The sequence below is a fragment of the Microtus oregoni genome, unplaced genomic scaffold, assembly GCF_018167655.1.
Source record: "Microtus oregoni isolate MIOR12 unplaced genomic scaffold, Mior012 000007F_ref0000211, whole genome shotgun sequence".
Taxonomy (NCBI): domain Eukaryota; kingdom Metazoa; phylum Chordata; class Mammalia; order Rodentia; family Cricetidae; genus Microtus; species Microtus oregoni.
Window position 1 is genome coordinate 57,764,074 of NW_024543066.1, and position 17,208 is coordinate 57,781,281.

General features: G+C 46.9%; 1 pseudogene; it reads right to left on the minus strand.

The window, feature by feature from the left end:
- Positions 1-8,657: 8,657 nt before the first annotated feature.
- Positions 8,658-9,478, minus strand: LOC121450988 (annotated as a pseudogene).
- Positions 9,479-17,208: the final 7,730 nt, after the last annotated feature.

Here is a 17,208-nt window from a genome sequence, read left to right on the forward strand (position 1 = left end):
CTCCCTCTTTGGGCCTGATTAGACAATTCCCAAGGTCTGTCCCTATTTGGTCATTGCCTTGAGCTCCTGTTGGAGATGTTCCGGGCTTGGCACATGCGATCTCCCTCCTCTTTGATGTCTGGGGCATTGAAGATGTTTGACCATTGTTCCTGGTTCTATCAGAAACACGTTGTTCAGTCTCAGGAAACTGAAACTGAGACCCGATCTCTGACAGAAGACAGAGCAGCCTGTTACAGTGTCTGCTCAGCTCTCTCAAAAATATATGTATAGCCAGGCGGTGGTGGCGCACGCCTTTAATCCCAGGACTCAGGAGGCAGAGGCAGGCAGATCTCTGTGAGTTTGAGGCCAGCCTGGTCTATAGGAGCTAGTTCCAGGACAGCCTCCAAAGCCACAGAGAAAGCCTGTCTTGAAAAACCAAATTGTGTGTGTGTGTGTGTGTGTGTAACTTAAGAACTGAAGTAGTGGGCTGGAGAGCAGAGTGCTCAATGGTTAAGAGCATTGCCTGCCCTTCCAGAGGTCCTGAGTTCAATTCCCAGCAACCACATGGTGGCTCACAACCATCTGTAAAGAGGTCTGGCGCCCTCTTCTGGCCTGCAGAGATACACACAGACAGAATATTGTATACATAGTAAATAAATAAATAAATATTAAAAAAAAGAACGGAAGTAGTGAAAGACTACAATAACGAGGCTGCCTATTACACGTGTTAGTTTCCGCCACAGCAGCAGCCTGCCTCTGCTATCTGCAGGTGCCCCTCACCAGCAGCTCTGCCCACCAGAGCACAGCTCTTTCTCCTCTCTGTCTCTCTTGCCTCTTCTCTCTTCCCTTGCTTCTCTTATTCTTCTTGTCTGTCAGCCTCTCTCAATTCCCTGCTATGACCCAGCCTTCCACTCTTTGGCTCTCCCCTCCCCCAATGAACTGTGGCCCTAACTCGGCTGCCCATGGCCTTTTGCTTAGTGGAATACCTTGGCAGGGCATGCCAAAAGGTACCCATCTGGTCTTTCTTTTTATTTATGCTTTTAAACATGAGCAAAACTTTTTAATATTAAAGCCCAGTAGAGCTGGAGAAAGGGCTCTGCAGTTATGAGTAAGTAATTGCTCTTCCAGAGGACCTCGAGTTTGGTCCCCAGGCAGCTCACAACTGCCTGTAATGCTAGCTCCAGGGGATCAGATGCCTCCGGCCTCTGTGGGCATCTACACACACTCACAAAGGGACACACACAAGCACACATAATTAAAAAAGAAATAAATCTTCAAAACAAACTTCAGCATTGGTGAGACTAGGTGGGAAGGGCACACTCTTCAGGACGGGTGAACGGGTTAATGGGAGCCCAAAGGAGATGCTTTCGTCAATGCCCTTCAAAAGGAAAAGTGCCATGCTGAGCAACGTGGGAATTCCAGCCTCACAGACCTACCTGGACAAGCAGGCAAAACTTAGGAAGTAATAACAGTTACGATTTGTTAAACATTTAATGCCTCCTGGGCACCGGTCTAAGCCCTGTGGTACAGAAGGATGAACCACACCCACTCACCCACAGGCTGACTGATTCTAACTTCTCTAAGCTCTTTATGTGGTCCATCTTAATCGCCAACAATTCCATAAAGCCATTAGGTCCAATTTACAAATAAGGAAGAGACCGCTGAAAAGGGGCACATAGCAGAGCCCAGGGTTTGATTCCTGGTTTGGCTTCAGACACTTGTACCTGTTCTCTACACCACTGGCGCTAAGGCACCCAGTCCCGTTGTAGCCTCTGACTCTGGAGTCTGCGGAGTCACTGTTTGGATTGCAGGCCCGTGCATTCTGCCCTTTTTGTTAACAGTGTTTGGAGAGAAGCGGAGGTCAGCTTCTCCAGTGTCCTTGCAGCAGGAACAAGTGCGTGCCGACTGCTCTGGGTGGAGAAGCCACAGGGAAGGCAGATGGGGGTGAGTAGGGGGCAGACATTGCCCTGCAGAAGCCCCAGAGGTCCAAAGCTGCCAGGGTTCCACCAAGAACTTGAGGGGCAGAGGCAGTGACCTCTGAGTGGCACGGGAAAGACTCTCTGGCTGCTTCCAGAAGTTCAGTCCCATCTGCTGCCTGGGCCATGACTCAGCAGATCCAGTGTTTAGCAAACCCAGCCCAGGCAGCAAGTCCAGGGCAGTTGCTCTGGCAACCTGGAGGATCCAGATTCCTAGCCCTGTTCTGCAAGTACTAGCTCTTCCCTCGAGAAATAGCCAACCACTAGGAGGCTTCTGGTATCAACAAACCCCAATGATTCATCCCTCCTCCCAAAACAGGGATTAACTGCTTAACCCAGAGAGCCAAAGGATTCTCAAAGTTGCATAACCGGGTGGAGGCAGGAGTGGGAGGTTCCTCACCACACACCACAAGCCCTCCCCTCCCCACTTCATCCTTCACTTCTCCACCCCCCCCTCCCCATCCATACACACTTACTTCTGAGACAGGGTCTCCTTGTGCAGCTCTGGCTAGCCTGAGCTCAATGTGTAGACCAGGCTGGCCCTGAACTCACAAGAGATCCTCATCCACTTGAGTGCTGGGGTTAAAGACTTGCATCCTCTGAGATTGCTTACTGGAGACCTGTGTGTGGTCACAGCCCTGAGTCTGTGCTTAGCTTCACTGAGCTTGAGATGCCAATGATGGGGCCAGCGAGCTGGCTCAGCAGTTAAGGCATTGGCTGCTTTTCCAGAGGGCGCAGGTTCAGTTCCCAGCACCACCTGTAACTCCAGTCCCAAGGGTCAAAGTGGCACTGCATGCACGTGGTCCGCAGACACACACACACACACACACACACACACACACACATATGACACACACACACACAATAAAAAGCTCAGAAGACTGGTGATACACATTTAGCTCTTTAAATATTTATTTATTATGTATACAATATTCTTTCTGTGTGGATGCCTGCAGGCCAGAAAAGGGCACCAGACCTCATTACAGATGGTTGTGAGCCACCATGTGGTTGCTGGGAATTGAACTCAGGACCATTGGAAGAGCAGACAATGCTCTTAACCACTGAGCCATCTCTCCAGCCCCCACATTTAGCTCTTTAACCATAACAAAAATGTTATAAAACATACAATGTTACACAGATTTATTTTTTTTAATTTACATTTTTTAAAAATTATTTTTGTGTGCATGTGGGGGCCATGTGTGTCTCGTGGTGTGCATGAGGAAGTCACAGGACAACTTTTGGGAGGGGGTTCTCTCCTTCTACTGTGTGGGTTCTGAGGACTGAGCTTGATGTTGCCTTTACCTGCAGAATCATTCTGCCAGCCACGTATATAAAATTTATAATTCAGATATTCACTTTCAAGAATTAGTACCCTTGGCCTACACACACACACATACACGTGCGTGCACGTGTGATTTGCACAAGGTTTCACATATACACATACAGGCACACAATAAACAAAATGTAATTTAAGGTAAGTTAAAAGGTATTTCCACACCTAGAAAATCAGTGGTCTTTTCATTAAATTGCAAATAATGAGTAAGCACCCCTTTACTAAAAAAATAAATAAATAGGGGACTAGAGGGACGGCTCCGGGTTAGGAGTACTTGCTCTTCTTCCTCGTAGAGGACCTGGGTTCAGCTCCCAGAATCCTTACTGAGTGGTTTATAGCTCACCTGTGATCCCGCTCTAGAGAATCTGATATCCTCCTCTGGCGGGTGCACACACACACACACACACACACACACACACAGACACACACACACAGACATATAAACAAAAATAAAATAGATACATTCTCTGAGGGATGGTCTGGGAAGTTAGTGGAGAAGGAAAACCCTCAGGAGGATAAACGGAAGTCTGAGTGTCTTCACAGGGCTGTGGGCCCTACGGGCGCCACAGGCAGAGCAAAGGCTTCGGCCAGGTACAAAGACTGGGTAGGGAGAGATCAGAGGCCCAGAGAAGAGGGTCTGGGAAGAGCCTCTAAATGGACTCCCAGAAAACCCAGGCTAAGGAGCCTCTTCCCATCAGCCCTTCTCCCAGAAGTGACTGCTGATGAGCAGGCCAGGCACAGCCTTTCAAGGATCCCATTCGTTTCCTTCTCAGACTTCGACGCCGCTAATACCCTTTACGGCACGGACCACCCCGTACCAAGTCAGACCCAGCCGGGGCTGAAGGTCCTCTTGGCACAGAGAAACCACCAAACCAGCTCGCCACCTCTGAAGGGCTGCTTACACTGGCCCTCTTCCAGCAGGGAAGGTGCAGAAATGTGTTCTCTCTACAAGGAATTCAAGGGTTTGGTTTCTTTGCTTGCTTGCTCCGTGCACCTGCCACCACTACCACCTGCGGGCATCTGGGGTGTTTCACATGCAGCTGTGGTGCCCACACTCTGGTCTCGGTTCAGATGCTGGCTTAGTTTGCTTCTATTGCTGTGGTAAAACCGTCTTACCGAAAGCAGCCTGGGGAGGAAAGGGTTTATTTGGCTTGCAGGTTCCAGTCCATCTTCAAGGCAAGTGAAGACAGGAAGTGAAGCAGAGGCCATGGAGGAGGGCTGACTGCTGGCTGCTCAGTCTGCTTTTTACACCACCCAGGACCACTAGGGCTGAAGGGGGTGACACTGGCCACAGTGGGTCGCCCACATCAATCATCCATCAAGGAAGTGCTGCTCTGATCGCCTGTAGAAGCTCTTTCTCACTTGGGGTTCCTCTTCCCAGATAACTCTAGCTGGTGTCAAGTTGACAAACAAACCAGCCAGGACAGACGCCCAGTGCACAGAGCACTCTGCAAGTGTGGTTCTTCTGTGCTCACAGCGACAGTCAGAGCTATACGCTACATTTCAGAGACAGAATTGAGTCACAGACAGGCTTTTGTAAGTTGTCCAAAGGCAGTGGCAGGTAAGTGAATAGTGATACCCATTTTTCAAACCCAGCCTTTTCAGCTCTGGGGTACATCGTAACTATTCTATGAAGATCCATAGGGTGGATTCAAGGCTCAGAAGAGGCTGGCCTTGTAGAAACCCGGCTATGGCAAACCTTCCAAGGCTGGAGTGCCTGCCACAGAACACAGGGCTGAACCATGATCCTTCTATCCCTCTGATGAGGCCAGGCCCTCAGTGGAGGAGGGGAGGCTGGAGGGGAGCCTTCTATTGTTACATTTATGACTGCCTGGTTCGTGCTCCATGACTCAGGAGCCTACAGGTTATTAACTGCCATGGGGAGTTTTCTTGGTCTAGTCATCTGGGAAGAGGGAGCCTCAGCTGAGAAAATGCCTTCATCACATGGGCCTGTGGGCATTTTCTTGATAATGGTTGACATGGAAAGGCCCAGATCACTGTGGGCAGCTCCGCCCCTGGGCAAGCGATCCTAGGAGGAATAAGTTAGCCAAATGTGAGTATGGAGAGCAGGTCAGGGAGCAGCATCCCCCATGGTCTCTGCTCGAGTTCCTCTCTCCACGCTCCGGCCCTGCTTGAGCTCCGGCCTTGGCTTCCCTCAGTGCTGGACAGTGATCTGACTAGATCCTTCCCAAGCTGCTTCTGGCCATGGTGTTTATCACAGCGATAGAAAGCAGACTAGAACAGCACTCCAAAAAGACTGGCTTCGTCTCAGTGCCTCAGCGGGACAGCTGCCTGGCTTTGTGAGCTCTTTAAGCCATTGGATTGCCAGGTAGAAAGGGGAACAGATGCTAAGTGAAGGGACTTAGACTCTGGGGAAATGGGGTTGCCATTACGTAAAGGGGTCAGGGAGGAGGGCGGATACTGTGCCTGGCACTGCTCAGGGCACCTTGGACCACTGTGTCCAGTAGTTAAAGTTAACAGAAGCCACAGCAGCAGAGACAAACATCTACACCTGTAGAACCTCCAGGATCCTCCATAGCAAAGAGCCTGGGCCCACTGCAGTCTGGCTGTGGAACAGACGGTGAGGTGGTAACCCCGGCTCAAAGCCGACCGCCCATGTGCTCTGACTGTGTGCCTCTCTCATCGTGATTCCCACATCTACGCTCTGGGGAAGACAGTAACGCATACCTGACATAGTAATTGTGAGACTTAAATGAGGCCTGTAAAGTCCTTAGAACAGGGCCCGACATGTAACAAACACTATAAATGTGGGCGATTAACAAAGTAAAGGAGGAAGACACAAAAAGACAGCCATAAATACCATCTTAGCCTCAGGTCCTCGTGTAAAACTGAGACCAGCGCACACAAAATTCTGTGCAGAGATGCTTATGAGTTTTATTTGGAACAGGAAAGGAAACAAACGTGGATGCCCTTGAAGCTAATGGATGGTTACACAAACTGTAGCAATCCACGTCACCGCGTGTTTGCTACTCAGCACTAAACAGAACTCTCGATGCGCATGCGCACGACAACCTCAGGGAGTCTCCAGAAAACCACGCCCAGTGACAAAAGCCAGTTGTAAAAGGTTACACAGGGAGTGACCACATACAGAACATTCGGTATGTTTACATGTGGTGGCACATGACTGTTATACAGCACTTGGGAGCTTGAGGCAGGAGGATGATGGTGAGTTTGAAGCCAGCATAGGGCAGGGAATGACGAAAAGAAAAATCTTCTTAATATTGGCGGTATCGATGTCTCCGCCCTGGCTGTAGTATTGTACTAGAACTCTGCGGTGTTGCTACTGAGAAAGTGTGAAAAGGGGACCCTGCCGCTATCTTGTTTCTCACAACTATAGTTATAACAATGAGCAAAGTTTAATTAAAATATGGTACCCAGGTGTGGTGGCACACGCCTATAATCCTGGCGCCTGGCAGGCAGAGGCAAGCAGATCTCTGGGAGTTTGAGGCTGGCCTGCTCTACATAGTGAGTTCCAGGTCGGCCGGGGCTGCATAGTGAGACCCTGTATCGGGGTGCGGGGGATGGGGGGAGAACAGCTGAGTAGAAAAGTCAGTTATGCATGAGTACTTGATTCAATACTCCCTACTCTGACCCCTTCAGAATGGTGGGGTACAAGTTGAGGGTGTCGCTCAGGTGGCAGACTCCTTGGCTGGCAGGTCCAGAGTCCTGGCTTTGACCCTCAGCACTTCCCAAACAGTACGGTGCTGCATGCTTGTGACCTCAGAGCTCTGGAGCAGAGGCAGGGGGTCTGTAGTGTTCTGTCACACTTTGGTTGCACAATAGAGAAACCAAGTTGGAACTGGCCTGGAAATTTCTTTCCTAGTGGCTAGCTTTTGTAGCCAAAAGGTACCATGCAGGTCCCCCCTGGGGGAGGAGACCCATGGGTGGACTCGTAGAGTGGTGAATGTCATAGCCGCAGTACCAAGCTGCCTGGCCAGATGCACCCACAGGCACGATGGTGGTGTGGCTGGTCTGGGTTAACCAGCCGCTCTTTGATTGGATTTGAGGCCTGCGCCACAGGAGTGATTCATGCCGGGGACTTTAACCCTGGTTAAAAACCCTTATCTGGAGAGGTCATAGGCGTGTGTGTTTTAAGATGTTTTCTAATCTATATTTGTGGTTTCTTTTATTTTAAAACAGGCTTAAGTATTTACTTTTCATAATCATTTTTTCCTCAGTATTGTATGTTTTTCTAAATAGTATTCCATATTTCACTGTCTTTTTTTGGAGATATGGTCTCTCTATTATGTAACTCTGGCTGTCCTAAACCAACAAGATTGGCTGGAATTCACAGAGATTCATTCTCCTTTGCCTCCCTAGTGCTAGAATTAAAGGTGGGCGCCACCACGCCTAGCTATGCCATTAGTTTTAATGTGGGTATGACATCTTTTAGGATTTTTCCTTGTGAGCAGTCATATTAACTATGCATTTTTTGGGGACTGCTCAGATTGAACCCCAAGTTTTGTGCATGCTATGCATGTGTTCTACTAATTAAAATGATTTTTAAACCTTATTTTTATTTTGTGTGTATGGGTATTTTGCCCATATGAATGTTTATGTAACCCTTGTGTCCTTGGTGCTCCAGAAGGGGACAGTAATGAGTCTTTTTCTGTCCCACCAGCCATCTCCCAAATGAAGACATGGAGTCTTCTTATTAATTATGAATGTTTTGCCTTTATCTTAGGCTTGTACCCAACCAGCCCTTATAACTTGAAGTAACCCGTTTATATTAAGCCACATTCCGTCACTTGGCGTTACCCCTCTCTGCCTTCCGCCTTCTATTTCCTCTCCATGACTCCGTGGCCTCTTTCACAGTCCTGCATTCATCTCCTCCTTCCTTCCTCTCTCTGCCCTGAATTCTTGCCTATACCTCCTGCCTCGCTAGTTCTTGGCTCAACATTTTATTACACCAATCTCAACGATACACCTTCCAAAGGTGTACAAATCCCCCAGCAGAGGGCGCCAGATCACAGCTCCTGACCTGGAGTCACACAGGGCTGTGATCACCACGGGGGTGCTGGGGAACCAAACCCAAGTCCCTTGCAAGAATGAGTGCTCTAAGCCAACCAAGGGGCCACCTCTCCAGCCTCCCAGTGCACTAATCTTTAAATAATCTGCTCATAAATGGTTGTTAAATGTTATTACAGTTTACTTCTGCTTCCACTGAAATAATTATATAATCTGTTCCTCTCTCCCCTTTGGTTTTTCTTTTTTTTTTCTTTTTTTTCTTTTCTTTCTTTTTTTTTTTTTTTTTTTGACAGCTTGTAGGAACTTTATTTTCCTTCTCCCCTTTTTCTCTTTGCTAGGGTGTCTGCAGAGGAGCTCAGGACCCACAGTGGTGGCTCCAACTACTCGGTGGCCTGTGCTGCGGGAGCTGCTGACCAATCCTCAGTGGCTGGCTGGGCACTCCAGTCTTCAGTAGGGAACTGCCGGATGGGTACCGAGGGCACCTGCACACCCTCAGACCAGTCAGCCACCTCTGGCTGAGCAGCAGTGAACTCAGGAGCCCTGAAATTCCTCCTTGCTCACAGCCTTCTCAGCAGCAGTCTGCTCTTCCTTCTCAGTCTCCTCTGGGTCCCTATAGAAGTAAAGATCAGGCATAACCTCCCATGGGTGCGCACAGGAGATAGTGCCACGCATGCGGAGTACTTCCCGGGCCAGCATCCACCACAGCAGACCCACTGAGCTCCCTTGTTGTTGCATGAGAGGTGATGTCCACGTAGCGCAGAGGTGAGTCTGTGTTACACAGGGCAGTGGTGGGCAGGTTCACATAAGACGCCTCTGTGACGGATTGGTGGTCACCACTAGAAGCCGTGGCTCCCTGAAGGCTGCCTGGATCTGGTTAGTGAAGGTCCCTGGGGTGACGGCCAGCAATCGGAGTGGCTCCAGTGGCGGCAGCAAACTTCAGCACGGTTTGCTGCCCAGTGCTCCTGGAGGAGATGACGCTATTATCAGCAGGGTTCTCAATGGCAACAATAGCCCGAGCTGCAAGCAGCAGCTTCTCCCAGGTCCTCTTCAAGTTGGTGATGTAGATGCTGTCGCTTTTCCTTTTGTAGATGAACTGTTCCATCTGAAAGTCCAGGTTGGTGCCACCTAAGTGGGTTCCTGCAGCGGGGAATTTGAGGACATCCTCCTCCTTCATCTGCAGGACATCAAGGGCTCTGGACATTGTGTTAAGTTTTCCTTTAAGTTACATAGGGAATCAAGAACAACGCCGTACGGACCCGTCCCGGGGCAGCGTGGAAAGTCCCTTTGGTTTTTCAAGACAAGGTTTCTCTGTGTAGCCCTGGCTGTCCTGGAACTCACTCTGTAGACCAGACTGGTCTTGAACACAGTGATCCACCTGCCTCTGCGTCCTGAGTGCTGGGTTACAGGTGCCTGCAACCACTGCCAGCCATCTCTCTCTAAACTTACTTATTCTTCTTTCATATATTACATTCTGACTATAGTTTCCCCTCCCTCCTCTCCTCTCGGTCCCTTCCCCTATCTTCCCCTCTCCCCCAGATGCACTCCTCTGTTTCCTTTCAGAAAAGAGCAGGCCTCCCAGGGATGCCAACCAAGCATGGCACAACAAGTTCCAATCAAACTAGGCACAGACCTTCACATCAAGGCTGGATTTAAAATGGTGACTAGGAAGCCTGCATAACTAAAGAAAAATTATGGTTGCTTGAGCAACTGGTGCAAAATAGTCAGATGCTAAGCACAGAGAGGAAACTATTAGCCTTGGAATTCTCCTGTATTTGTAATAAAAAAGATCTGAAAATGGAGAATGATGGCTGATTTGAGAGCTATTAATAAGATAATTCAACCTATGGGATCTTTGTGGCCTGTGATTCCTTTACCTTCTTTATTACCCAAAGATTGGCCTAGTGTAGTTACTGATTTGCAGGGTTGCTGTTTACTGTTCCTTTACAAGAATGGGATAGAGAAAAATATGCTTTTACAGTTTCTGCTGTAAACAATGCCAGCCAGGGAGATGATATCATTGGAATATCCTCCCACAAAAAAAAAAAAAAGTTAGGTAGCCCAACCTTATGTCAATGTTTTGTAAATCAAAACTGGAAGTGACATGTAAATAATTTCTTCAATATATTATATATCATGATGTGAATGAAATTTTATTGGTTGCTTCTGATACAGATACCTTAGGAAAAAAATACTTAATGTGGTACAGAAAATTTTACCCTGTTGGGGATTGTAAATTTCTCCTGAAAAAAAATACAAAGAGGAGATTCTCTTAGTTATTTAGGATTTTAAACTGAATAAACAGAGAATTCAGCCACAAGAGGTACAGATTAGAAGAGCTCAGTTGTGAAAAGGGCACCTATTTCTGGGCAGAGAGAAGCAAGATGGACATGCCGTACTGAGAAAAGATACCAAGCCACGTGGCAAAGCAGAGATAAGACATATGGGTAAGTTTAAATGCACGAGTTAGCTAGTAACAAGCATGTGCTATTGACTAATGATTTTTAATTCATATTAAGTCTCCATATTTGCTGTTTGGGAACTGGCAGGCAGGAAAGAAACATCCACCTACACCACGTGGTAACTCATAATCACTTGTGGCCCCAGTTCCAGGTGATCCAACTTGCACACAGGCAAAATATTCATAAACTCCCTCTGTCTCCTATGAAGGAACTACCAACAATGAGTTATTCTCATGATTAGGGAAAAACAAAACACATTTCCCAAAAAGGGACCTTTAATACTGAGTTATTCCTGCTCTGAGGAAGGGAAAAAATAAGAGTCATTTAAATCAAAGTTAAGCAAACAGACTACAAAATTCTAAGCTCTGGGCTTGCTGTGCTTGTTCAGGCTGCAGCAGTGAGGTCTACCTCGTGACTCTTTGTGCTTCAGGTGCCGCTCTGTGCTGGCAGTCTCTGCAAGAGCTGACAGACGTAGGACCCAACCACGCTAAGCTTTATAGAACAGAGCACCTAAGGAAGTTCTTCCAACCATTCTCACCTACCAGCGTAGGACCCAGCCAGGATAAGCTCAATAGAGGCCTGAGTCTCAGCAGTTCACCCTGAGGTGAAAGACCTCAAGAAAGACCACAAGCCAGGCGGTGGTGGCGCATGCCTTTAATCCCAGCACTCGGGAGGCAGAGGCAGGTGGATCTCTGTGAGTTCGAGGCCAGCCTGGTCTACAAGAGCTAGTTCCAGGACAGGAACCAAAAGCTACGGAGAAACCCTGTCTCGAAAAATCAAAAAAAAAAAAAAAAAGAAAGACCACAAACTGAGACCATCCAGGCACCACTCAGGAACAGACCCTCCAACAGAATTGTAGATAGGATCACCTGCCAGCACACATTCACCTGGACACCCCTAGACAAATGTCAGCCAATTGGGGTCCTGAACCTTAGAAATCCTTCATTGCAATGGTCTGTTCTGTCTCTTTAAGAGACAAGCCACGCCCACTCCCTTCCCCCTCCCCCACACCACTAGGCAATCTGATCTTCAGCTTCCAGCCTGAGTCCCTTCCCTTTTCTGTCTCTTCCCGGAAGAGACAGTCTGCCTTGCTCCATTCTCCCACTTCTCCCCTTACCCCTCTCCCTGTCTCTCTCTGTTTCTCTCTGCCCTTCTCCCCTTACCCTTTCTCCCCTTCCCTTCCATAACCACTAAATAAATATCAACTTCACTCTGCATGGCGTGCCTATCCATGTCTCTGTCTCTGGGCCAGCGTGGCTCCCTGCCCTGGACCAGCCGCCTTTGGAGACCTGAGGCATGGTTTTGTGGCATGCCCATCTGTCTGACTCTCCTCGTGGGACTTGCTGCCCCTCACGGCCCACTTGGGAACTGCGCCATCCCTGCCTGGGACTGGGTGCTCTCAGGACCGGCTGCTCACTGCTGCTGCTTGGGAACCTGCAGCATTTCTGCCACTGCAGCCACTTGGGGATCTGCAGCATTTTAAGTAATCCATTATGGACTTGTTAAAAGACCCCCCCATCTCCCAAAAGCTATAGGAATTATTCACTGTTGGTCTCACCAGACGAACAGCTCCATTATTTCCAAGGGAAATACCTGGGCTGACCAAGCAGCTAGAACAGCAGCCTTCCAGAGCCCAAACCTACCTCAGGGGGTTCATACAGTACAGCCCACATTCTTACAGACACCCCCTGACACCCAACAAATTCTATTCCACCTACATCAGCTCTTTCATCCTAATAACAAAGCTCTGTTTCATTTTGTCAAGGCTCACCTCCAATCCACCCCTGAGGACTTAGAGTTCTTAAAACCTATCACTGCCTCTTGTAAAATCTATCAAAAGTCAGATCCCAAGACCAAATATCATAGCTTCCCTTTTCCCACCCACCAGGCCAGGGGCTCCCTTCCAAGAACTGACTGCCAGCTGGATTTTACTCATATGCCCACAGTCAGATGAGTTAAATATCTCCTGGTTTTGGTGGACACCACCATGTCTTGGTGGATTAAAGCGTTTCCCAACACTAACAAGAGGGTCCAGATAGTTTCCCATGTTCTTCTCTGAGAAATTTATTCCCCGGTTTGAAATCCCAACTTCTCTTCAATCAGATAATGGCCCAGAGTTTACTTCCCATATTTCTCAAACTTTGTCCAAGGCTCTTAACATTCCCTGGCATTTTCATATCCCATACCACCCTCAGTCTTCAGGGGAGGAAGAACAACTAATTGTTCCTTAAAAGATATTCTTGTTAAGATGTCACAGGAGCTTCACCTCAACTGGGTAAAACTTTTGTCTCTGGCCCTTCTTAGGCTTAGGGCTCTCCCCAAAAGCCCCCTTTCCATCTCACCCTTTGAACTCATGTATGAGTGGCCTATTTTAACCCCCAGCCTCTCCCCCAAAACCTCAAAGTAATTCTTGTAACCCCCACAGCTACCAAGCTCGAGGGACTTCCTCATTGGATTCACCTGTCCTACCTTAAACCTTTTACTCTTCCAGCTCAAGATACTCCCTCATATACGGTAACTCAAATGGGGCCCTGCTCCCTTAAGTTCCAGGGGGCACCAAGATCAGCCACTCTTTCTCCAGTTCCAGAAAAATGAAAGTCTCATCACCATACTCAACTTTCTTGTGCCAAAAAACTCCATATACTCTTCCTCTTCCTCCTATCTGTTTTACCAACTTCTCTATATCTCCAATGTCATGCTTAAATTTCTAGTTAACCACTCAGCTGTTATTACAGGGACCATCATTAAACATAGAGCTGGAGGTACAGGGACTGCCAAAATCCCAGGTGGTAAGAAACAATAAAGAGTTTGGGGACATTCACAGCTCCAAACTCCAAAACCTCACAAAACAGACTTTAATATAACAGGTTTATCACTGACTGCAGCAGTGTCTCCTGGATGTTAAGGTAACGCCATGATGCTAAAGAGAACAAGTGCCTTAAGATTTCTTCAGGTAAAGCATTAAGGGGTCTGATAATTCCCTTTCCAATAATTCACCCTTCTTTTTATCCCCCCTCCCCACAATCTTCCATTCCAACACTATATCATCATAATCATAAGCTTTTAATATGTCTAAATTTTATTTCTTTTCAAACATTTTTTTCATAAGCTCGAGGGAGCTAATTGGACCTATTTAAACTGACCACACTCACCCAGAATAAGTATTTAATTCTTCCCTTATCATTCCTGATCTCGGGAACCCCTAGGAAATTCCCTCCTCCAGCCTCAAAAAAAAAAAAAAAAAACCTCTATCTTCCATCTTGGGACTCTCCTCCCTTAATTACTGGAATCTAAAACTTTTCCAGACATAATTTTCTGCCTTTCCAGCATCTTGCGAGGTCCAAGCTGCCAGCCAGCCAGCCAGTTCCACAGAGCCCGGAAAAAACACAACAGTAATCAGCTACCCCAGGACATGGTCAAGCATCTCAACTCTCTGATGCCCACAAAAATTGACAGGAAGCAACTTTCTGAAGAGACAACGCCCCATTCTTACCCATTAAAGACCCCAAACTCCCCAATTTTTTTTTTTTTGTTTTGATTTTTCGAGACAGGGTTTCTCCGTAGCTTTTGGTTCCTGTCCTGGAACTAGCTCTTGTAGACAAAACGGTGGACTGTAATGATTTCAGCCACATAAGGCTGATTGATACTTCTGGGTTCTAGGGGTCATGCAGGTGCAGACAAACCCACGGGCAGAAGCCCCCGGGAATGTTAAAGGGCCCCATGTGATCCACGTATGACTCAGCTAAGCCCTTGTGTGTATGCGTGAGCCCTGTCACCTGCATATGATGTAGCCACATCAACCCCCTATGCACATGCACTAGGCAGCTTATAAAAGCTGGACGTGCCGGGCGATGGTGGCGCACGCCTTTAATCCTAGCACTCGGGAGGCAGAGGCAGGCGGATCTCTGTGAGTTCGAGACCAGCCTGGTCTACAAGAGCTAGTTCCAGGACGGGCTCCAAAGCCACAGAGAAACCCTGTCTCGAAAAACCAAAAAAAAAAAAAAAAAAAAAGCTGGACGTACTATCTTCCTGTCTCTCTCTGCACACTGACTTCCCAGGCCTGTGCACACTCCTTTTTAATAAACTCCTAAGTGGGTTTGTTGCGTGTTCCATGTTTCCTTCTCACTCACACCAGGTAATTTCACTTACCCCACCTTTACTACTATAAGAAGCCAACTCTAACTGAGCTCGGGGCTCTCCGTTTATTCTAATATATTAGACACATGAAAAGACCGAGTTTGCAAACTTGGATAAAATAAAGGCTCTTTGCTTTTACATACAGGACTCAATCTCTTTATTGGTTTTGGGGGAACTTCACAGGTTTGGGCATAACACAGGCAGAGAGACCTGAGTTTTGGCTATTATAAATTTCTTATATCAGAAAGAGACTTTTCTTTTTTTCCCTCTATTTCTACTTTTTTCTTTCCTTATTTTTCTTTTACTGGGCCTTTTCATATTTAGACTGTGATTAAATATTTTCCCCCTTTTTACCAGGAAAATCCTTTTTCTTGATTAAACATTTCTCCTTTTTCCATCGAGAAATTTCCTTTTATTTCCTTTCCATCCCTCTTCTCTATTGGGAAGATTACCTTTTTTATTTCCTTTCTTTCCCTACTCTCTACAGAGAAGTTTCCTTTTTCCTTTTCTTTTCTTTTTTTTTTTTTTTATTGAGACAAGGAAAAAAAAGTATCTGCCTCCTCCCAGCCTCCCATTTCCCTTTTTGTTCTTTTTTTTTTTTTTTTTTTTTTTTTTTTTTTTGGTTTTTCGAGACAGGGTTTCTCTGTGGCTTTGGAGCCTGTCCTGGAACTAGCTCTGTAGACCAGGATGGTCTCGAACTCACAGAGACCCGCCTACCTCTGCCTCCCGAGTGCTGGGATTAAAGGCGTGCGCCACCATCGCCCGGCTTCCCTTTTTGTTCTTAAACGTGCAGTTAACCCTGCAGCCCTTCTCAGTTCTCCTACCTGAGAAGGAGCGATCTCCAGCCGGAATGTGCTCCCTTTCACTTCCCTGTTCTACATCAGATGGAGCTTTAAGTGACTCCTCGCTCCGCAGCGGATCCAGACGTCTGAAATTAAATTGCATAAAGTCCCGATTTTTAACCGCATTATGGGCTTTCCTTTCTGATGAGCTCTACTCAAAGCTCTCAGCACTTGCTTCCACCCCGTCAGTTTTAACTGAACATGAGGAGTTGCCTGAAACCATGGCAATGTCGTTTAGTTAACATCAAAAGCTCTGCAGCTGTTTCTCCTTCCCTTCCACTCTGCTTCCTTTTAACAGGCATTTTAATAGCTGCACATACTGCGGCCCCTGAGGTGGGAAGTGTCCCCTGACCCTGCCAATCCTGGAGTCCTCTCACCCCGAGAGTGCACTTCTCCAGCCCCACAACACTGGTACACCAGATGTTGTAGAGGGGGTGTGAAGTCACACGGGTCCACAGAAGACACAGGGCACCTCAAGGATGGATCTAACTTTTCCAACTCCAGTGGGACTCAGCCTCTCCGGGGCTGAGACACTCTCCCTTAGCCCAGGACTTTTTATTGTTATCAGATTTAAACCTTTAGCAAGTTTATTTCCATATCCTAAAACATCTTATCTAAGTCTCTCAAAGGGACAATGCCAAATGCAAATTCTCGATTAAGGAATATCATGGTTTGCCATATTTTTCTCAACGAAGTTTTGCATAGGCTTTTGTGACTTTGGGAAACTCTCAGACTTGATTTACATATTTCAGACAGAAGATGTTGAAGACAAAGGGCAGATTAAGGCTAGGCACCAACCCTCCAAAACCAAGCCAGCTGCAGCTCTGTACGGGTTCTTCCCTTCTGTGTATGCTGAAAGTTATGTAGACTTACAGAAAATACAGCCTCTTCTCTGTCTTTCTTTCTGTTTTACAATCTTGTGTAATTAAGCCAAAACACATTTTAAAGCCATTAAGGTTACTACTGCTAGCAAGAGTAACACTTGCCAAAACAAGAAATCTATTAAAGTAGCTGGATGGTGGTGGCAGATGCCATTAATCCCAGCACTCAGGAGGCAGAGACAGGCAGATCTCTGTGAATTAGAGGCCAGCCTGGTCTACAGAGCTAGTTTCAGGACAGCCAGGGATGTTAGACAGAGAAAGCCTGTCTTAAAAAAAAAAAAGAAAGAAAGAAAAGAAAAGGAAAAGAAAAGAAACAGAAATCTATTAAAGTGATTCAAATCCACAAGGCTTTCCATAACACATAATTTTTTCATTGCCCATTATGTTCTCTGAAGTTATTTGGTTCTGCCAGGAACAGACATGTCTCACTGTCATGAAAAGTCCTAGGTTATTAAATATTAAATGTCACATTCTGTAGGTCTTTGAAGTGTTTGAAGACCATCTATCTATCTTAATGTTTCTGTATGTGACCTTGAAAACATACCTGATAAAACTATGTTTTACTATTATAGATGTCTATTAATTTGTATTTCTTAATTATATATTACATTT